The 21,893-nt window shown below is 43.6% G+C and overlaps 1 long non-coding RNA gene across 2 annotated transcripts; it reads right to left on the reverse strand.

Moving 5' to 3' along the window:
* Positions 1 to 14,791: 14,791 nt before the first annotated feature.
* Positions 14,792 to 20,648, reverse strand: LOC134947550 (uncharacterized). Of its 2 annotated transcripts, none has more exons than XR_010182612.1 (3): positions 20,517 to 20,648; positions 17,436 to 17,490; positions 14,792 to 16,003 (listed from the first exon to the last, which is right to left on the reverse strand). It is a non-coding gene; the product is annotated as an uncharacterized LOC134947550 (long non-coding RNA). The 2 variants fall into 2 exon arrangements; XR_010182613.1 differs by lacking the exon at positions 20,517 to 20,648 and adding an exon at positions 18,375 to 18,481.
* Positions 20,649 to 21,893: the final 1,245 nt, after the last annotated feature.

Genomic DNA, 21,893 nt, shown 5'->3' on the forward strand with positions numbered 1-21,893 from the left:
AGATGGTGCAGATAAGTTAGTACAGACTAGCACAGATGGGAGAACACAGCAGTAGGGATAGGGGAAGACAGCAGCATGGAGGTGTATAGGGGAAGCAAGTGTAGATGCATAGACAGTAGATGTGGTATTATAGTTTTAGCAATTAACCAAGATATTTTGAGGGAGCTAAATGTGTATACTAAGTGAGATGGATGTATGGAGTGAGAAGCTGTTGTAACACGGTGGGATTGTTGTGGTGACCGAATGGGATGGTTGTGGGCACTGTGTGGGATGGGAGCACCACAAAACTGCTCAGACCTTCAGTTGCATAGACTGCATGTGTGTATTCCAATGAGCACACAAATCTGTGAATTAGCAGCTCCACCATTGTGTGAGTGACAGCAATTTCACTCTGTGAGAGTGCTGAATCTGCACTTACCCACAGGCTGTGATGGCATACCATATCTGTATTGCGCAAGGAACACGTCCATTTAGGCGTCAGCCTTAATGATCGGAATTTCATTGCTTTTTGGAGTTTGAGTGGAAGAGTTACAACAGGTTTCTGAAATTTCGATCATGTCTAAGAAGCCTTAATGGGACATGTGAAACCGTAAGGTTTTTTGTCTATGGAATATATATATATATATATATATATATATATATATATATATATATATATATATATATATATATATATATGCATGAGTGTGCTCCCTATCTGAAAGATTCTTTCAAATTTACCACCAAATTGTAATTTTCTTTGTAGTAATTGAAGACGTTATGATTTTAATTTTCGATTTTAGGGCCCCACTGTCTTAAGTACCCCGGGCCCCCCGAAGCCTTAATCCAGCTCTGATCGCAGTCCACCGTCATGCTGAAGGCTTTGAGGAAGCAGAGCCTGAGCTCTGTTCCTGAGCACCTGATGTTGCTGGTTTGCTTGGTTACCTCTTGCACCTCTGGAGGCTGTAGAAGCACCTCTGGAATTTCCCTTAAACTTGGCTGTCCGAAAGGACTGTAAATTTGAAGCTCAATAAGCTTTCCTGGCTGAGGGAGTGTTAGGATCTCCTGTTCTGTGCTGCCACGTCGCCATGGCAACCGGGAGGCAAGTGTTAGCGAAGTAACCTGAGCGCAGCTGATACTCCGGTCCGGGTTTTTACTGTGTAGTGGTTACAGGCTCTGTGCACGGCAGGGAATCCGGTGCTGGTTTTGTGCTCACAGTCTGTGAGGTCTGAGTGGGGCGTGGACAGCACCTGCTATATAAACCATCCTCTCAGGCTAGGCAAATGCTGCTGAATCTTTGTTTGTTAGTCAGTTCCAGAGAGTTAGCTAGTACTGTGTGACTTTGTATTTACTTGTTGCTTACTGCGAATAGGCCTTGGGATTCGGTACTTCATTCTGACAATCCGGACCTAGCAGTAAGACTGGAGTCAGTTGTTTAACCTGCTGGGGTTCTTTTGCTATTCTGTGAACCCAGCAGGTTTGCGGCTGTACTCTCAGACCTGCTTGCTTAATCCTCCCTCACTGTGCAGGGCATCCAGGTGTCAGTTTAGTGGCAGTAAGCTGAACCTGTGCCCTGCAAGTGGGGGTTAGGATTGTGGATACTCTCCTTGTGTCTATATTTCTATCTCTGACCAAGGAGTTTATTCCCACACCCGTTGGTAACCCTTTGGGGTTTTTTCTGTTGCTCTTAGCAACATCATTTCGGGTGCTCCACATGTTAAATCACTACATCTCGCTTCATTGTCCGCTCTATTCCATCTGAGCATTCCTGACACTAGGGAGACACCCAATTTGTGAGCCTTTGGGCATTTCCGTTCACTTTGTGTTTATTAGTTATTCCATCACCTCCTGTGTATGTTGTGTTATACTGTCTGTGAGTTCGTTTGTTTCACATCCCTCTCTGTTCATACACCGGTATACTCCTGTTAGCACTGGTGTGCGTAACATATTCAGCAGCCCTACTCCTGTTGAAATTTTGTGGGAATATGGAGCATACCCCTCAAAATACTTTGCAACAGGTGGTCGATCAGGTGCAGGTCATGACTCGACAATTTAATGAGATGTCCATTAAAATGAACACCCCGCAGGCCGCTAGCGGAGCTCCCGCAGCAGCAGCGGCAAGTTTAGGGGTTATGGAGCCGAAAGTAAATCTCCCGGATCGTTTTTCTGGAGATCGCTCGCAGTTCTTTTGTTTCAAGGAGAGCTGTAAGCTATATTTCAGGCTTAGGCCCCAGTCTTCTGGGTCGGAGATTCAGCGGGTGGGCATGGTGATTTCCTTGCTACAAGGAGACCCACAGTTCTGGGCATATGGGTTGCAGCCTGACTGTCCGTCGCTTAAAAGTGTTGATGCTTTTTTTACGGCACTGGGCATTTTGTATGATGACCCTGACAAGATGGCTTCAGCCGAGGCTCAGATTACGGTCCTTAAGCAAGGGCGACAGCCAGCTGAGGTTTATAGTACGGAGTTTCGGAGGTTGGCTCATGATACCCAGTGGAATGACTCAGCCCTGAGAAACCAGTACCGAAGGGGCCTTTCTGACCAGATAAAGGACCAACTGGTACAATATCCCTCGCCTGATAGCTTAGATCAGCTCATGCAGTTATCCATCCGGGTGGATAGACGGCTGAGAGAGCGTAGGCTTGAAAGGGAGACCGCAGTTTCCTTTTTTCCCAAGGGAACCTCAGACTCTGAGGAATATTCCGAGGAGCCTATGCAGATTGGGGCTACCCTCCTCTCCTCGCGTGAGAAGACGCGGAGGAGACAGCAGGGTTTGTGTTTATACTCTGGGAATAAAGGTCATGTTGTAGTATCATGCCCAGAAAAGCTGGAAAACTTCAGGGCCTGAGGGTGATGGGAAATATCCTGTCAGGCCAGAAGTCAGAATTTCCCAAAAAGACTTTTCTCATTCCGGTGACTTTGGAGATCCTCGGTCAAACTGTCAAGACTGAGGCCTTTGTTGACAGTGGGGCCGATGGGGTTTTCATGGACCGTCAATTCACCCTGGAACACTCTGTTCCCTTAGTGCCTTTGGCATCAGAGATTGAGATCTGTGGGTTAAACGGGGAACCATTGTCCCAGGGTAAAATTACCTCCTGCACCAGCCAAATTCCTTTGTTTATTGGAGCCACACACTCTGAAAAATTGTCTTTCTATGTGACTGTCTGTTCTTTTGCCCCATTGGTTTTGGGGTTACCCTGGTTAAGGGCCCATAACCCTCAATTTGACTGGGTCTCTGGGGAGATTCTTAGTTGGGGTAGTGATTGTTTCAGGAGTTGCTTGAGCCTTCCAGTCAGGCTCTCGCAGCTAAATTTGCCAGGATTGCCAGGATGTTATGCAGATTTTGCGGATGTGTTCTCCAAAAAAGTTGCGGAGGTACTGCCTCCCCATCGCCCCTATGACTGTGCCATTGATTTGTTGCCGGATGCTAAGCTTCCCAAGAGCAGGTTGTACTCCCTGTCACGTCCTGAGACTCAGGCTATGGCTGAGTACATTCAGGAGAACTTGGCTAAGGGATTTATCAGACCCTCACAGTCCCCAGTTGGGTCGGGGTTCTTCTTCGTGGGTAAAAAGGACGGTTCGTTGCGACCCTGCATCGACTTCAGGGAATTGAACCGTATCACGATTAAAAACTCGTACCCACTGCCTCTCATTTCGGTTTTGTTTGACCAGCTTCGTACTGCCACCATTTTTTCTAAGATTGACCTACGCGGTGCTTACAATCTAATCTGAATAAGAGAGGGGGATGAATGGAAGACTGCCTTTAATACCCACTCAGGGCATTATGAATATTTGGTGATGCCTTTTGGGCTCTCTAATGCCCCGGCAGTCTTCCAGTAATTCATGAACGATGTGCTCAGGGAATATTTGGATAGATTCTTAGTTGTTTATCTAGATGACATCCTAATCTTCTCCCATTCCCTGGAGGAACATCGGAAGCATGTACGCTTAGTCCTCCAGAAACTCAGAGACCACCATCTTTGGGCGAAGCTGGAGAAGTGCGAATTTGAAGTCCAGCAAATCGCATTTCTAGGGTATATTATCTCCTCAGAAGGTTTCCAAATGGAGGGTTCTAGGGTACAGGCAGTCCTGGATTGGGTGCAGCCCACTAGTTTGAAGGCGCTTCAGCGTTTTCTGGGCTTTGCGAATTTTTATAGACGGTTTATCGCTGGATTTTCATCTATAGTGGCCCCCTTGGTGGCACTCACTAAGAAAGGGGTGGATGTTGCTCACTGGTCTTGTGAGGCCAAAGCGGCCTTTGCCCGTCTCAAAAGGGCATTTGTCTCGGCCAAGGTGCTGCGACACCCAGATCCAGAGCGTCCTTTTGTGGTAGAAGTGGATGCCTCTGAGATAGGTATTGGGGCAGTGCTCTCTCAGATGGGGGTGTCTGATAATCGCCTTCATCCCTGTGCTTACTTTTCCCGTAAATTTTCGTCTGCCGAGATGAATTATGATGTGGGTAACCGGGAATTGTTGGCTATAAAGGATGCACTCGGGGAGTGGAGACACTGGCTTGAGGGGGCTAAGTTTGTGGTCTCAATTCTCACCGACCATAAGAATCTGGCATATTTAGAGTCAGCGAAGCGGCTCAATGCCAGGCAGGCACGATGGGCTTTGTTTTTTGCTCACTTTAATTTTTTGATAACATATCGCCCTGGGTCAAAAAACATCAAGGCTGATGCGCTCTCGCTGAGTTTTGCTCCAGTCCAAGAGACCACCGAGGAGCCATTGCCCATTGTGTCCCCATCATGTATTAAAGTGGGCATTACCCAGGACCTCTAGTCAATAGTCCTTAGAGCACAGGAGCAGGCTCCTCCAGACCTTCCGGTAGGTCTCTTGTTTGTGCCTCCTAGGTTAAGACAGCGAGTGTTCCTGGAATTCCATGCCAAGAGGTCGGCAGGGCATCCGGGTATTGCCAGAACTCGGGAGTTGCTGTCTAGGGCGGGTGGTGGCCCTCGGTGGCTAGGGATGTGGATCAGTGGGTTCGGGCATGTGACGTTTGTGCCCGAAATAAAACTCCTAGAGGGGTTCCTGTCGGCCCATTACATCCACTCTCTATTCCATCTAAGCCATGGACCCACATTTCCATGGATTTTGTGGTGGACTTGCCCAAATCCTCGGGGATGACAGCCATTTGGGTTGTCGTTGACATGTTTTCGAAGATGGCGCATTTCGTTCCACTGGTTGGCTTGCCATCGGCCAGACGCCTGTCTGAGTTATTTATGCAGCATGTTGTGCGCCTCCACGGGTTGCCACTTGATGTGGTCTCTGACCGTGGATCCCAGTTTGTGGCCAAATTCTGGAGGGCATTTTGTTCTGATCTCTAGATTTCTGTGAGCTTGTCGTCAGGCTACCATCCACAGTCTAATGGGCAGACTGAGAGGGTGAACCAGTCCTTGGAGCAGTTCCTCAGGTGTTATGTCTCCAAGTGTCATACTGACTGGGTTGCTCATCTGTCCATGGCAGAGTTTGCCAATAACAACGCGGCTCACTCTGCTACAGGGATCTCTCCCTTCCTTTGTGTGTATGGGCATCATCCTAAGGCCAATTCTTTTGACCCCCTGGATTCCACGCCTGGTGGTTCCTCTGTGGTTTCGGCCCTTAGGGGTATTTGAAAGAAAGTGAAGAAAGCCCTTGTGTCTGTGTCATTAGTGACCAGAAGGGTTTTTGATAAGCGGAGAAGACCCTGCAGCTTCAAATTAGGAGACTTCGTCTGGTTGTCCACCAAGAATTTGAAGTTGAGACAGCCATTTCATAAGTTAGGCCCCCGGTTCATCGGCCCTTATAAGATCACCAGGGTTATCAATCCGGTGGCATTTCAGTTAGATCTGCCCCGTTCATTGGGTATCAATAAAACATTTCATTGTTCCCTTTTAAAACTGGCGGTTAGTAATCCTTCTTCCAGTGGAAGACCTTCTCCTCTTCTGATACGGGGTCAGAGGGAGTTTGTGGTTGAAAGGGTTCTTGACTCCAAGATGGTTCGGGGTCGGCTGTCATTTTTGGTGCACTGGAAGGGGTAAACCCAGTGGTAGGGGTTCTTTGACCCCTCGTCAGAGGGGGGGTACTGTTAGGATCTCCTGTTCTGTGCTGCCACGTCGCCATGGCAACCGGGAGGCAAGTGTTAGCGAAGTAACCTGAGCGCAGCTGATACTCCGGTCCGGGTTTTTACTGTGTAGTGGTTACAGGCTCTGTGCACGGCAGGGAATCCGGCGCTGGTTTTGTGCTCACAGTCTGTGAGGTCTGAGTGGGGCGTGGACAGCACCTGATATATAAACCATCCTCTCAGGCTAGGCAAATGCTGCTGAATCTTTGTTTGTTAGTCAGTTCCAGAGAGTTAGCTAGTACTGTGTGACTTTGTATTTACTTGTTGCTTACTGCGAATAGGCCTTGGGATTCGGTACTTCATTCTGCCAATCCGGACCTAGCAGTAAGACTGGAGTCAGTTGTTTAACCTGCTGGGGTTCTTTTGCTATTCTGTGAACCCAGCAGGTTTGCGGCTGTACTCTCAGACCTGCTTGCTTAATCCTCCCTCACTGTGCAGGGCGTCCAGGTGTCAGTTTAGTGGCAGTAAGCTGAACCTGTGCCCTGCAAGTGGGGGTTAGGATTGTGGATACTCTCCTTGTGTCTATATTTCTATCTCTGACCAAGGAGTTTATTCCCACACCCGTTGGTAACCCTTTGGGGTTTTTTCTGTTGCTCTTAGCAACATCATTTCGGGTGCTCCACATGTTAAATCACTACATCTCGCTTCATTGTCCGCTCTATTCCATCTGAGCATTCCTGACACTAGGGAGACACCCAATTCCTGAGCCTTTGGGCTTCTCCGTTCACTTTGTGTTTATTAGTTATTCCATCACCTCCTGTGTATGTTGTGTTATACTGTCTGTGAGTTCGTTTGTTTCACATCCCTCTCTGTTCATACACCGGTATACTCCTGTTAGCACTGGTGTGCGTAACAGGGAGCTGCGGAAGGAAGATACGTAGATTTATCCGCAGTAGCTTTGGAGATCCATTTGTCTAATTCGTCTCCAAACAAGGCCTCTCCTGTGAATGGTAGGCCTTCCACGCCTTTCCTGGAGTCCGCATCAGCAGTCCACTGGCATAGCCACAAGTCCCTACATGCTGACACTGTCATAGCGGTGGTGCATGCATTAAGCAAGGCTATTTCTTTTATGGCTTCCACCATAAAGTTTGCAGAGTCCTGTATATGCTGCAGGAGTAAAACAACATCCCCCCTAGACAAGGAATCTAACCCCTCAATTAGGTTACCTGACCATGTAGCAATTGCTTTTGTGATCCACGCACATGCAATTGTGGGTCTCTGGGATACCCCAGCAGCTGTTTACAATGATTTGAATGTAGTCTCGATTTTACGATCAGCCGTATCTTTTTGGGAGGCTGCAACAGGGACAGGCAATACAATTTTTTGTGACAGCCTAGAGACTGATACTTCCACTATTGGTGGATTTTCCCATTTTTTCCTATCCTCCAGAGGAAGAGGAAAAGATGAGAGCAACATTTTAGGGATTTGAAATTTCTTATCAGGATTAACCCACGGTTCTTCAAACAGGGTATTCAATTCCTTTGACGCAGGAAAAGTGACTGAGGACTTCTTTTTTACATTAAAATAAGATTCCTCACACTCCTCTGACACCCTATCGGGAATCTGAAGAACATATCTGATAGCTTCTATAAAAGCCTCTATTCCTTGTGACAGAGTGGCATCCCCTCCAAATCCACCTCACCCTCCTCCATGTCTGACCCATCAGCATCAGAGTCAGACTACAGGATATGGGCCAGAGATTGTTTTGCGGACAAATGGGAGGGAATTGAGACTCTGGTTTGGGGACTGAGTCTCTATTCATAATCTCATCCACAGTCTGTGTTAAGTATTGTGTCTCTTTCTCATTGTGGTATAGTTTTGTAGAAATATTTGAGATCATTCCCTTAATAGAATCAACCCATTCCGGTTCAGCCCCACTATTCTGGGAAGGTGCACTGCCCTGAGTACCCAGTAGTGAGCCCCCTGGTGAAGAGGAACACCCCGCTGTATAAGAAACAACCTCTTTGACTGACATAATGTAAATGTGACTGCATACACACACACACACACACACAGGAAAAGGTTAAGCACAATTAACCCACAAAGAGCCCTTCAGGGAGACACAGAGTTATTTGGAGCCATCCCCCACCGCACCATTATCGCTAATGCCAAGCTTAGCCGGGTCGCAGACTAGGTACCTTGATTGGGGACTTAGTTCACTAATAATCCCCCTGCTATGACCCCCTGGTGCCGCTGAGGTAATCTGGAGTCTCTCTAGAGGAGCTGCGTGTCCCTGTCAGTCAGCATCTGTGTCCACTGCAGAGGGAAAATGGCGCTGGTGAGCTGCTGTATCCTCTCATAGTGAAGGCCCCGCCCCTTCAATGGTGCGCACTCTTTCCATTTTTTAATACTGGCTGAGGTAATCTGGTGCTTAAAATGGAGAGAAAACCGTTTTAAGCTGTTTTTGCCAGTGTGGGTACTGTGTACAGTGTACTGAGACGCAGTTGTGTACTGAGTCTGGAGACGCATTCTGCCCCGGTTAGAAGCTGTGCGTCTCTGTACCCTCATGCCACCATAATGGCCGGTGACCCGCTAGCCGGGATGCCGGCTTAGTACTCACCACTCTTCATTCTTCTGGCTCTGTTAGGGGTGGCGGCGTGCTGCGGGAATGTGCGCTCGCTGTGGTGGGGCTTGCGAATAGTTCCCTCAGGAGCTCAGTGTCCTGTCAGTGGGGAATGGGACCATTAACCCTTCAAGAGGTTGGGCCGTTCTCCCCCCTAAGTCCCACGAAGCAGGCAGGCTGGTACCAACCAACACTGAAAATAACAAACATAGAAAATAAATGCGGAAAACTCTACAGAAGCTTCCATAAGCGTGACCAGCTCCTCCGGGCACATTTACTAAACTGAGTCTGGTAGGAGGTGCATAGAGGGAGGAGCCAGCCCACACTATCAAATTCTTAAAGTGCCCATGGCTCCTAGTGGACCCATATATACCCGATGGTACTATATGGAACCCCAGTATCCTCTAGGACAGGCATGTCCAAACTGCGGCCCTCCAGCTGTTGAGAAACTACATATCCCAGCATGCCCTGACAGTTTTGCTGTCAGAGAATGCTAAAGCTGTGTCAGGGCATGCTGGGATGTGTAGTTTCTCAACAGCTGGAGGGTCGCAGTTTGGACTTGCCTGCTCTAGTACGTAAAAGAAAAGATAATTGGATAGATGAGATAAGTTTCAGTCTATTGTAGGCATGTGACAATACTTCTGCTGTCTCATGGTTATATTTTAAATATTGAACCACAGATGAGAGAGTAATCCTTGTGCCGGCCTGAAATGAAGGAAGTTACAGACACTTCTGCTGTCTATAGTGAGAGTTATGGTCAAATCTTGGAGACAGTAGGCCTAGGCCAGGGACTTTCCCACAAATGAGTGAGTGTTTAGTAAAGCCAGAATTGGAGATATATATTGTCGTGGTCACAGAAATAGTCTCAACTATTCAGGAGCAGAAGACCTCAAATTTTGGCAGATAGAAGTACAATATATACAGTTATATGCCAAACATGGGAAACAAGATGTGACAGAATGCACTTTTCTGATAATATTATATTCATTATTCACATGCACCAATGGATACACTCTGGTGTATAATTACAACCAATAGTCTTTGGTCTGAATCATTCCCTGTGGATTAAGTACTAACACAGCAATAGTGAACGTGATTTTTTTTCTCATATATACAAGATTAGCACCTTGGAATGGTGATACTAGGTTGCATCATATGAAGATAATCACTCTCCAGAGGGCCAGTCATTGGAGCACAAAGCTCTCATGTTAGTAAATTACTGGTACTAGATCAGAATCACACATTGAACTCAATGCTGGCTCCAAGATTCAAACACAACATAAAATATTAGTTATCAGAATTCCATGCTAGAAATTATTTATTTTTTTAGTTTTATTATTATATATAGTAGGGTGTAATAAACCTGGAAGCCCGTGCACATAAACGTCTGATGAGCTCAGGGCTGGCACATCTGGAACAGAAATCCTTTATAATAGGTCACTGTTGTTGCAAATTGCTGCAGTATAGCTTAGACTATCAGTGTATCTAAGATCTCAGGATTGACTTGGAAAAGTTCATATAAAAAAAGAACACCAAATAAAAGTAAATTAGGAAGCCCTCTATGTTCTGATTTTTATACTACATGTAAGGTTGTTAGAGGTGTAGTGTCACCAGATCACATAATCAGAAATATAAGTATTATTGGTTCAGTGTGTCCACAATTATATAAGCATATGTGGGATGGACACAGAGCAAATGTTTAAACAGTAGCTTCCTGGTACATAACAAATGGGGAGGGGTTGTCAGATGGGACCACAATAAGGACTAGGAGCGGGAGGTGATCCGCTGCTGTGAGCTAATTTACCACTCCTGAAATCAGTCAGGAATCGGGATAGCCGCAGTCTTTCATTCTCATTTCACTGACATCCTGTTCCTCGTGCTTCGTGCTGATCCGGAAGGGCCGGTGCCACACTGACATAACTTGATGACATCTGCCTCGATGTACATTTCACCACTGGGCTTGTTCACGGTGCCATTCCACTCTGAGTTCTTCCTCCTCCTCAACTCTCACAGAAAAAATCCAAAACTCAGTTGGCTCGGATCGGAGTAGGATCCCTTGTCCTCCATGCACACTATCTCCTTCAACAGCCATGGTAGTCCCCATTGGAATTGACTGATGTTTATCACTCACATTGCAGATTTGAACTAACACCTTCCCTTATTTCACTAACAATAAGGTCCTAACCAGGACAAGTCCAAATTTGAATCCCAGAAAACCTGTGGGTTCCACCATCACCTCGAACCCGTCCAATCGCTTATGGGTACACACCTCAAGGGGAAGTACAATCTCTTGACAAGGAGGTAGCTTTATCCGCTGGCAATGACTAGTCTTAATGAGTCCCACCAAGTCTTCAGCCTTCCCAACGCCTCATGCCTCACACAATCACCCAAGTTGTTGAAATGCTTGTTGCACAGGAGGCTGGACCCCCAAGTCCTTTCAATATTGAGGACCATTTTCCTGGAACAGGTTCTGATCTAAATCCTGAAGCATGTTCATTCTGATGATCACCATTCCATGACTTAGGCCACTTCCTCCAACCACAAGGCTGCCCCTTTTTCCCAACCCGCAAATTTCTATCTCCATCCAAACTACTTTCAACTACTAACCAATGGGATAGGAAGGTTGTTGGCAGTAGTGGCAGTAATCCATCTTTCCTGTACCGATTCCTTCAGATAGGAATAATGTTCCAGAAAATAGTCCTCAGACATGGTAGTCACCTGAGAGCCAGTGTCCAAAAAACACAGCTGGTTCTTCTTCCTAAGGCACCCCAATAGGACAGTCTCCTACAAGTTAAGCTAAGTTAACAATGGCTGTCCCTCTTTCATCATACTCCCCCACAGGTGGTCCCTTTACCGCCAGGGACTCTTGTTTAATTGAGGCTCTAGTATCACCTCAGCACAATTTCAGACAATGTGTCCAAATCAATTACAGCTATAACAATGAGGACCTCTTGTCTCTCTGGGATGTGAAACCCCTTGCTGCCTATATTAGTACCTCCCTGAATCACTGCAACTTCTTTGCTGATGCACGTCTTCCTGCAATTGGGAGACCTCTTCCCTCATCTCCATAGTGGATTTGGAAAAATCTGCCTTCAGATCCTGGATGCAAGCTTCTAATGGATTCACCTCTTTACTTGCCACTGGGCTGACATAGTAGTCAGCCATTGTGGTGCGACAGCATAGGGACCAAAATTGGCATCCCGATCTTTAGCCACAGCATCTCTCTGTACCTGATGAAACATCAGTGCATCATCTTGTGAGATCTTATCTAAAAATGATCTGCCATAACGGGGCCGTTTCGCAGCCTCAGTGCAAACTGATCCGATTGCATCTGGCTGGTATGTGTGAGTGTTACCATGTCCTTTGGTCCCTGTCTGCATATTTCTCCCATTAGCTCCTGCAGAGCATTAGCGAACTGGGGAATGGACTCGTCCTCCCTATGGAACCGAGCAAACAACCGTTGCCGAAGGGTACTGGTGGATGATGTGTTCCCATAAATATAATATCATATTATATTTAATATATCAAAGACTTTCTCTAATCTATCTCTGTCTTCTTCCAGCTTTAGGAGAATGAAATGTCTGACCTCATCCTCTAGATAGTTCAGGCTAACTGCAATTTAAAAGACTAGGGTACTTTGTAGATAAACGCATCTTGCTTCTTCGAATGGCATATTCCGAGTATCATAGTGGGGTACCTAGGTAAGGGTGGGGCCAATGTGTCCTAGTAAGCCTGCCTTCTTTTGATCCTCATTGCCAGACATCCTGCTGACTATGACAAATGTGAGGAGCATGAAGGATGGCCCTTAGGCAGTACACACCACTTCCAAGCTATGTGACTGTCTTCGGTCCATGTCCCAATCCCAGTAGGAAATATCCAAACAAAGTTCATGAGTATTATTATTATTATTATTATAATTATTATTGATAACAGTTTCTTATGTAGCGCAGCAATTCTGTTGCGCTTTACAACTGGACACAATTAGAAGACAAAACTGGGTAAAAACAAACAGTCATAAAGGTAGGAGGGCCCTGCTCGCAAGCTTAAAATCTATGTGGAAATAGGCATTGATACACAAGGATACGTGCTATCTACTGCATAGTTGTCCACCAGATTGTAAAGGTTCTTGGTGGGTTGCATGATATCACATCACAGCAGTAATGTAGCAGGGTCAGGAGGAAAGGTGAGTGAAGAAAGAAAATATGTGAGGATATGTATGGTCTGTACTGTAGGGATATAATTGGATAGGGAAGCTATGAAGGTAATGTGAGCGGTTCTGGAATTTGATAAGCTTGTCTGAATAGGTGAGTTTTCAGGAAACGCTTGAAGGTTTGAAGACTAGAGGAGAGTCTTATTGTACGTGGTAGGGCATTCCACAGAGTGGGTGCAGCCCGAAGAAAGTCCTGTAATCATGCACGGGAGCAAGTAATGAGTGTGGATGAGAGACGCAGATCTTGTAAAGAGCGAGCGAAGGAGCCGGGTTGGGAGATATTTTGAGATAAGCGAAGAGATGTATGTTGGTGTAGTATGGTTAATAGCCTTGTGTGTGATTAACACTATTTTATATTGAATACGGTAGAATACAGGTAGACAATGGAGGGGCTGACAAAGTGGGTCTGCAGATTATGAACATCTAGCGAGGAATATTTGCAGCTGCATTCAGAATGGATTGTAATGGTGAGAGTCTCTTCTTAGTAAGACCAGTAAGAAGACTATTGCAATAATCAATGCGGGAGATAATGAGAGCATGCATTAGGGTTTTCGCAGTGTCTTTTGTAAAGTATGGTCATATTTTGGATATGATTCTTAGATGCATGTAACATGATTTTGAGACAGATTGAATGTGGGGAGCAAAGGACAGTTCTGAGTCAAGTATGACACCTAGGCAGCGAGCTTGTGGTGCAGGGTTGATTGTAGAGTTCTCAACAGTGAAAATAGAATAGAAATATCAGCTTGGTAACTGCTATTGGCAATGAGGTTAATTCAGAGTGGATCGCAACAGAAAATTTGTTAGCAGTTGGGCAAAACCATGTGCACTGCAGGGGGGGCAGATATAACATGTGCAGAGAGAGTTAGATTTGGGTGAGGTGTGTTCAAACTGAAATCTAAATTGCAGTGTAAAAATAAAGCAGCCAGTATTTACCCTGCACAGAAACAAAATAACCCACCCAAATCTAACTCTCTCTGCAAATGTTATATTTGCCCCACCTGCAGTGCACATGGTTTTGCCCAACTGCTAACAAATTTGCTGCTGCGATCAACTCTGAATTATGCCCAATGTCCCAATCCCAGGAAGAAATATCCAAACGAAGTTCAGGATTAAGCGCTAGGACAGAAGAAAAAATACAGATATTTGAGTCTGTCCACACTTTGAGCAGTAGGCCGAAAAGCAGGTCAGAGGTCACTGCGATCTTCACCATTTGGGTGAATGATCATCATCGGCATAAAGCCTCAGCCACCCAATTCTTACCTATACAGCACTCGTGTGCTAAGGTTTAACTAGACCTTGCATGGCCAAGCAAGGTCAACCGAACTGGTTCTCAAGGGGACAGACACACATGTAAGCATACTCACACTACAGTTCTTGTCACTTTGCTGTGGAGATCTTTGCCTCCTGTAGGAAAGGAAGTGACAAAACAGCCTTTCTGCTCTAAACACAGGCTACTCTAACACTGTATGGCCTAATTAACTAAATGGTGTCCGAAACTATAGCCTGGTTAGGTTAAACAAACAATATGGATTTGACAGAAAGACTAGTCTCTTCTAACTACTGTCTATAACATCACAATGCAATAACAATCATAATAATACAGGTTGAGTCTCCCTTATCCAAAATGCTTGGGACCAGAGGTATTTTGGATATGGGATTTTTCCGTATTTTGGAATAACTGCATACCATAATGAGATATCATGGTGATGGGACCTAAATCTAGGCACAGAATGCATGTATGTTTCATATACACCTTATACACACAGCCTGAAGGTAATTTTAGCCAATATTTTTTATAACTTTGTGTATTAAACAAAGTGTGTCTACATTCACACAATTCATTTATGCTTCATATACACCTTATACACACAGCCTGAAGGTCATTTAATACAATATTTTTAATCATTTTGTGTATTAAACAAAGTTTGTGTACATTGAGCCATCAAAAAAACAAAGGTTTCACTATCTCACTCTCATTCAAAAAAGTCCGTATTTCGGAATATTCCGTATTTCGGAATATTTGGATATGGGATACTCAACCTGTAAAACATACAGAGAATTCAAGCACGACAGTATATAGTGTGAATACACCATAAGTTTCCTTCCCCTAAGGACAGGGAAGTCAGCCTGTAGTTCAAATGTCTGGGTGCTAGTGAACCAGGATACCTAGAGTGAACAGCCGTTCACTCCCGAGATTACGCGAACATGTGGAACTGGACAGCTCCTCCACGCTTCACGCAATCACTGGCTTGTGTCCTCAAGCTGGTGACATGAGGGCCCAGATGATTCCCCATACTTTGGAAGCCCAACACTTGACTTTGAAAGAGGGGGAAGCTGCATAGCCATCTCTGCCTTCCACACTAACTGTAAGTCTGGCCTTGTAGCCCAGATCCCACTCCCTTATGCAGAGGACCAGGCCTTATTGGCATGCCTGGCAGTTTCTGTATCAGACTCCTTCCCCCCTGGACTTGGAGTCTAATACTCAGATCACCTGGTGATGTGCAGGTCAGGCCCTTGCTGACCTGCCAAGCGGTGTTAATCAGTGACCTTGGCCTAGAGCTCAGTTCACTATATGAGTGGTAATTTGTTCTCTGGGTCCCTAACCTAAAGCACCAACAATATCACGTCTCAGGCCTATTGCCTGCCTTCTCCAGATAAAGTGATCTTGGCCTAGTGCCAAGACCACTCGAAAATGGGGCCAGCACTCCTAAATACAGCTCAGGCCTATTGCCTTCACATCTTCACATGCCCTCATTCCAAATGCCGGTTCTTTAGCCTCTGCTGCCAGGTCTTCTTCTGCCACCGAGCCTCTTCTCCTGCACACCACAAAGCCTCTTGTGGACTTGCTGTGGACACCTACGAGTGGGAATAGAGCCTATGGGTCAGCATTCAGACTTACAGCATTTTGAGTGCTCTGGACTCCGGCGTCGGCATGGTGACCGCTAGGATCCCGAGCGGCGGTCGCATGACAGCATCCCTCTCACACTGCATCCCGTCCTGATGAAAATGCTGCTAATATAGGCATTGAAACGTTGCTTCTATATGCTCTTTCTTGTCATTATTTCTCTGGAGTGTCGCCATCTGTTGCTGCACATGCCGATACCAGCGCAGGCAACCAGCTAAGTATTATATGCACTGGGAGTGCCAGGCCTTTGGAGGATTAGACAGACAGATAGACAGACAGACAGACAGACAGACAGTCAGTCAGTAAAGGTTTAAAGAAGAAATCAACTTTTTATCCAGTTGAGTCTAGAGGAAATAATGTTGAAACATTCTCTGATCTTATTAAAAAAAGACTTTCATCAACCAGATAAAAAAATCTGAGTTTATAAATAATCTTAGTCAAAGAGAAAAAAAAAATGCTTTAAAGGAATTGGAACATAACAGTCCATAATTATAAAGAGTGCAAACAAGGGGAAGCTGTATTTATTTTGGATAGGGAATATTACAAAAATCATGGAGAATTTTGAATGATACAGAAACATATTTAAAGGTAGAGGATGATCAAACTGAAAGAATTAAAGGTGAAATTAATACCCTTTAAAAAAAGGTTTGGATGAAAAATGTATTTCTAAACAAGATTTTGATTATTTAATAGTGGAACATCCAAAATTTAAAATTTTTTACTTTTTACCAAAAATACACAAAAGGCTGATCAGTCCCAATCATCTCGGGGATTGATTCAGCCACTTCACTGTTTTGTAGATATATACATAAACAATTATGTACCCCTTTTACACTCGCACTCCCGGGTCACTCCCGAGATGCATCCCGGGATGCATTCCCGGGACTGACCCCTTTCACACTGCACTGGGATCGACCCGGGACAGCCCCATTTACACTGATCCCGGGATATCCCTGCAAATGCATATGTATGTCATTAGAAATGGCTTTTTTCTGGCTCACATAGATGAGGTCACACTAGTCAACAAAGGGAGGGGTGAAGAAGAATCAACACAACATGTTTGGCAAATTAAATTTTCTTTATTTTTATAGGGTTTGCGGTGTATCTCTGGGTGTTTTGCGCTGTGTGTACTTTGTACCCCTTGCGCAGTGTTTGTATACAAAGTCCGTACACGGTACGGGACTCTGTACGCAAACGGTGTACAAAGTACCTAGGTTGCGTACAGAGTATAGCGGCCGCAGCGGCTTTCTCTTACGCTTCCTGGACGCTCCCCAGGGCTCTGAAAGATGACATCATCTTTTCAGAGGCCAAGAAAGCTCCAATCCGAGGCCTTTTAACAGTCCCGGGATAGTGAATCCCGGGACGGGCCCTTTCACACTACACAGCTTCCCGGGACGGTCCCGGGACCAACCCTGGACGAGACCTGGGTTGAAATCCCGGGATGCTCGTCCCGGGAAATTTACCCTGTACCCTTTCACACTGAGAAAAATCCCGGGATGATGCGTGTTCACGTGCAAAATCCCGGGATTTTGATGCGAGTGTAAAAGGGGTATTACTGAGCTGGAGTCATACATTAAGGACTCAACTCAGGTTTTAAAAATAATGGAAGATTGTCAGTAGTTGAATAACTGTAATTGGTGTACTACTGATATAGAGGCATTGTTTACAAGTACTCACCACGGTAAAAGTATAGATGCAGTTAATGAGTTCTTATTGAGGGATCCAGAGGTATCTGAAATAAAGAAAGAAATTGTATTGAAATGTATACAGTATATTTTAACGTGTTCCAGTATGAATGGTCGACAATGTTAAGGTCGACACTCATTAGGTCGATCCCTATTGGTCGACACTGACATGGTCGGCATGGACTAATGGTAGACACATGAAAGATCGACACATGAAAAGGTCGACATGTTTTTTAAAACTTTTTTTGGTGTCGTTTTCTGCGTAAAGTGATGGGGAACCCAAATTAGTGCACTGTGTCCCCTCGCATGGCTTGCTTCGCAGGTTACCATTCCCAATTGTAGTCCACGTGGATCGTAAAGTATGAAAAAGTTCCCAAAAAGAAAAAAATATGAAAAATGCATGTCGACCTTTTCATGTGTCGACCTTTCATGTGGCACCAATTTTCATGTGTCGACCATGTCAATGTCAACCTAATGAGTGTCGACCTTAACAATGTCAACCATCTGACCAGATACCATTTTAACAAATAGTTTGTTTACAGTTCAGGAATAGTACCTGAACCAACGCTGCGGTACTGGCAATCCTTTTTTTTTTTTACATATAAAACTTTTCTTAACGGTAACTAGATAATGCCCTGATAGTATGGAAAGTATGAACAGTTTTTGAAATTCATGCTGTTTTTGAACAATAATGATTTTAATTTGTGCTTTACATCTAATTTTAATAAAACCAAGAATGAGTTTTTAGATTTAGTATTGGATATGGCTGATTATAGTGAAAATGTAAATTGGGTAAATACCTTCACACATATTAAGTGGTCTATTCATGAAGCAGTGAAAAGTGTGGAGAAGTGAGCCAGTGGAGAAGTTGCCCATGGCAACCAATCAGCTGCTACGTATAATTTTATAGAATGCATTTTATAAATGTTACCTCAACACTGACTGGTTGCCATGGTCAACTTCACCACTAGCTCACTTCTCCACGCTTTTCACTGCTTCATGAATAGACCCCGTAGTCTTGTATTCTTTTATGGCCTTTTCTCTTCTGATTTGCTACAAAACAGAAGGTTTATATTTATTTATTACCACACACCATATAGCACACACATATTCTGCAGCGCTGTACAGAGAATATTTTGTCCATTCACATCAGTCCCTGCCCCAGTGAAGCTTACAATCTATATTCCCTATCACATGTACACACAGACACATTTACGCTAGGGTTAATTTTTGTAGGGAGCCAATTAACCTACCAGTATATTTTTGGATTGTGGGTGGAAACCGGAGTACCCGGAGGAAACCCACGCTAGTACAGGGAGACTATACAAACTCCGCACAGTTAGGGCCATGGTGGGAATTGAACCCATGACCTCAGTGCTGTGAGGCAGCTATGCTAACCATTACACCATCCGTACTGCCCAATATATGGTCCACATCTCAATTTTAATTTATTTATTTAATTAATTAATTAATGAATTAATCAATCATTCTTGTAACTGTCTTCCACTATATACTCCGACCCCAATTCCTTGTACTTCCCTTGGGTCTCTGATCTAGTTTTTGATTAATGAAAACAAATTATTAAACTGCCGCACTGTCAGCCACTGCAGTGCCACTCTGTTTCCTAGATATTTGAAGTTGAACTGCCATGTGTTTGTGCCGCCCACTGCTGTTGCTTAGCTTAGTCAGCAATTTAGCTTGGTGCAACCTTTTGGCCTAAACTGGATGTAAACAATATTGTGAGCTGTGAGGTGGTGAAAGTTTCACTGGAAATGACTGAAAATAACTGGAAATTAATGTTATTGAGGTTAATTTATAATAATGATCCCTTTTGTGTATACCTCGCAATCACTGTTTTATATAGCAGTGCCTATACATTTTCAGGGATGCTACTGTACCAGTGGTAGATTTTGCCTAGAACTGCAGCACCCCCAGTAAAATATGCCACCCACAGGGACTACCCAGCAGTGGTAGTGACTTCCCATTGTGTAAGTGTTTGTACTGTTCTGTGCACTGTACCTCAATATGCTGTGGCAATGTTTCATAGATGTGCTATAAACTGCTGTATGTTTGTGTTGCTCCTCATGTCGCTTAGTAACCAGCAAGCTCACTGCAGCCTTTGGTCTAAAGCGAATTAAAAAAATATTGTTGTCAATTTGTAGGAAAAATCCAAAACCAGTCACAGCCAAAATCAAAACCGAATACAAAACCAAAACTGGATGACAAATTAGAACCAAAACCAGCAAAAATACTCCTGCACTCCTCTCTAATCTCTAGTGTGCAGCTGCTAGACAGGCTTTTGCAGCAATATGTAATAGATATATATGTAATTCATTTCTCTGCATGATTATATACGTTGTGTATACTGTAGTTTATATCTATTCATTTTTATTTTGTCTTTATTTAGTTAATTAAGATTTTACATTCAATTATAAATGATGTGAAATGCTGTAAGCCAATATTCAGTACAAGGCCATGGATGAATGATGGAAGTATGATTAAATTGCAAGATACTATAACAGAATTTTATAAGCCGTCTCTTAGCACTGTCATATTTCAAATTGTGTTTTTTCTCTAACCCTGTGACTGCTGCAGATTAATAACGATTAGAAGTACCTACACCAATTTCTTCTTTCTAGCATACAGAACATGGATTAATTCCCTTATTATACCTTACTAAGTGATAAGTAAGCTACATGTAGATATACAGTAGGTGTTCTGTATCTTTCTTGTATTATATATTTGTCTTTTATTGTTCCTAATCCCAATGTTACTATGGTGGAAGTATTATTTATTAATTGTATTTACCAATATATTTACTGCTATATCCCCACTGTATTATTAATATTATTTAAGCAATGTGGTGAAAGGCCACTGCATCCTGGGCCTGTGGGCGGTGAGTGCAAGTGTGCACCCCACTCTTGGGTATGGTGTGTGCAGTGGTTTCCTGTAAATTTATATACAGTATATATAATCAATTGGCTTTAATCCGCAGCACTTGGCTTACTGCGGTGTAAGTGATATTGTGACCACACCATTTCAAATAAAGAAATCATACATACTATGCACTCACCGATTGAAATTCCAAACTGTATTTCATTTAAAATTAGGGAATATTAGTTTCCCACTTGCACCATTGAGTGCTGTGGATTAAATCCAATTGTTTATGTAAAAGTCTGTGGTCACAAGTTCTCTTGCACACCTATTTCCCATATGGAAGCCAAATAGTGGCATCTTTTTTTTCCAGGTGCTCAATAATGAATATGCTTGGGTGTGGTTCTGTCTAGTTAAGCCCAGGGAGTCAGAACTTAAACCCATTGAAACAACATAAATTGTATTTATGATCTATGTAATATATTCAGCAAAACAATGTACACCAATTCGTATATTTTTTGAGACTCAGTGTATGGACTCACCAAAGAGGGAAGCCTGTAAAGAAGTTGCTGAGCTTTGACAAGTTATTGCAATATTTTGGAAACTAACATTCCCTGATTTAAAATGAGATACAGTTTGGGGTTTAATTAGGTGAGTGCTGGGCATGTATGATATGTGTATGTATATATATATATATATATATATATATATATATATCTATGTATATATCTATGGAAAATATCAGTATTCTTTTGCTTGTAGATTGAAACATTTATTTTCAGAAGTATTGTTATTTTTACAATAACAATTAATTTTTATTTTGTCTTTATTTAGTTAAGATTTTATATTCAATTATAAATGATGTGAAATGCTGTAAGCCAATATTCAGTACAAGGCCATGGATGAATGATGGAAGTATGATTAAATTTCAAGATACTATAATAGAATTGTATAAGCCGTCTCTTAGCACTGTCATATTTCAAATTGTGTTTTTTCTCTAACCCTGTGACTGCTGCAGATTAATAACGATTAGAAGCACCTACACCAATTTCTTCTTTCTAGCATACAGAACATGGATTAATTCCCTTATTATACCTTACTAAGTGATAAGTAAGCTACATGTAGATATACAGTAGGTGTTCTGTATCTTTCTTGTATTATATATTTGTCTTTTATTGTTCCTAATCCCAATGTTACTATGGTGGAAGTATTATTTATTAATTGTATTTACCAATATATTTACTGCTATATCCCCACTGTATTATTAATATTATTTAAGCAATGTGGTGAAAGGCCACTGCATCCTGGGCCTGTGGGCGGTGAGTGCAAGTGTGCACCCCACTCTTGGGTATGGTGTGTGCAGTGGTTTCCTGTAAATTTATATACAGTATATATAATCAATTGGCTTTAATACACAGCACTTGGCTTACTGCGGGTGATATTGTGACGACACCATTTCAAATAAAGAAATCATACATACTATGCACTCACCGATTGAAATTCCAAACTGTATTTCATTTAAAATTAGGGAATATTAGTTTCCCACTTGCACCAATTGAGTGCTGTGGATTAAATC

Source organism: Pseudophryne corroboree, chromosome 8 (genome assembly GCF_028390025.1).
Source record: "Pseudophryne corroboree isolate aPseCor3 chromosome 8, aPseCor3.hap2, whole genome shotgun sequence".
In the NCBI taxonomy this organism is placed as follows: Eukaryota; Metazoa; Chordata; class Amphibia; order Anura; family Myobatrachidae; genus Pseudophryne; species Pseudophryne corroboree.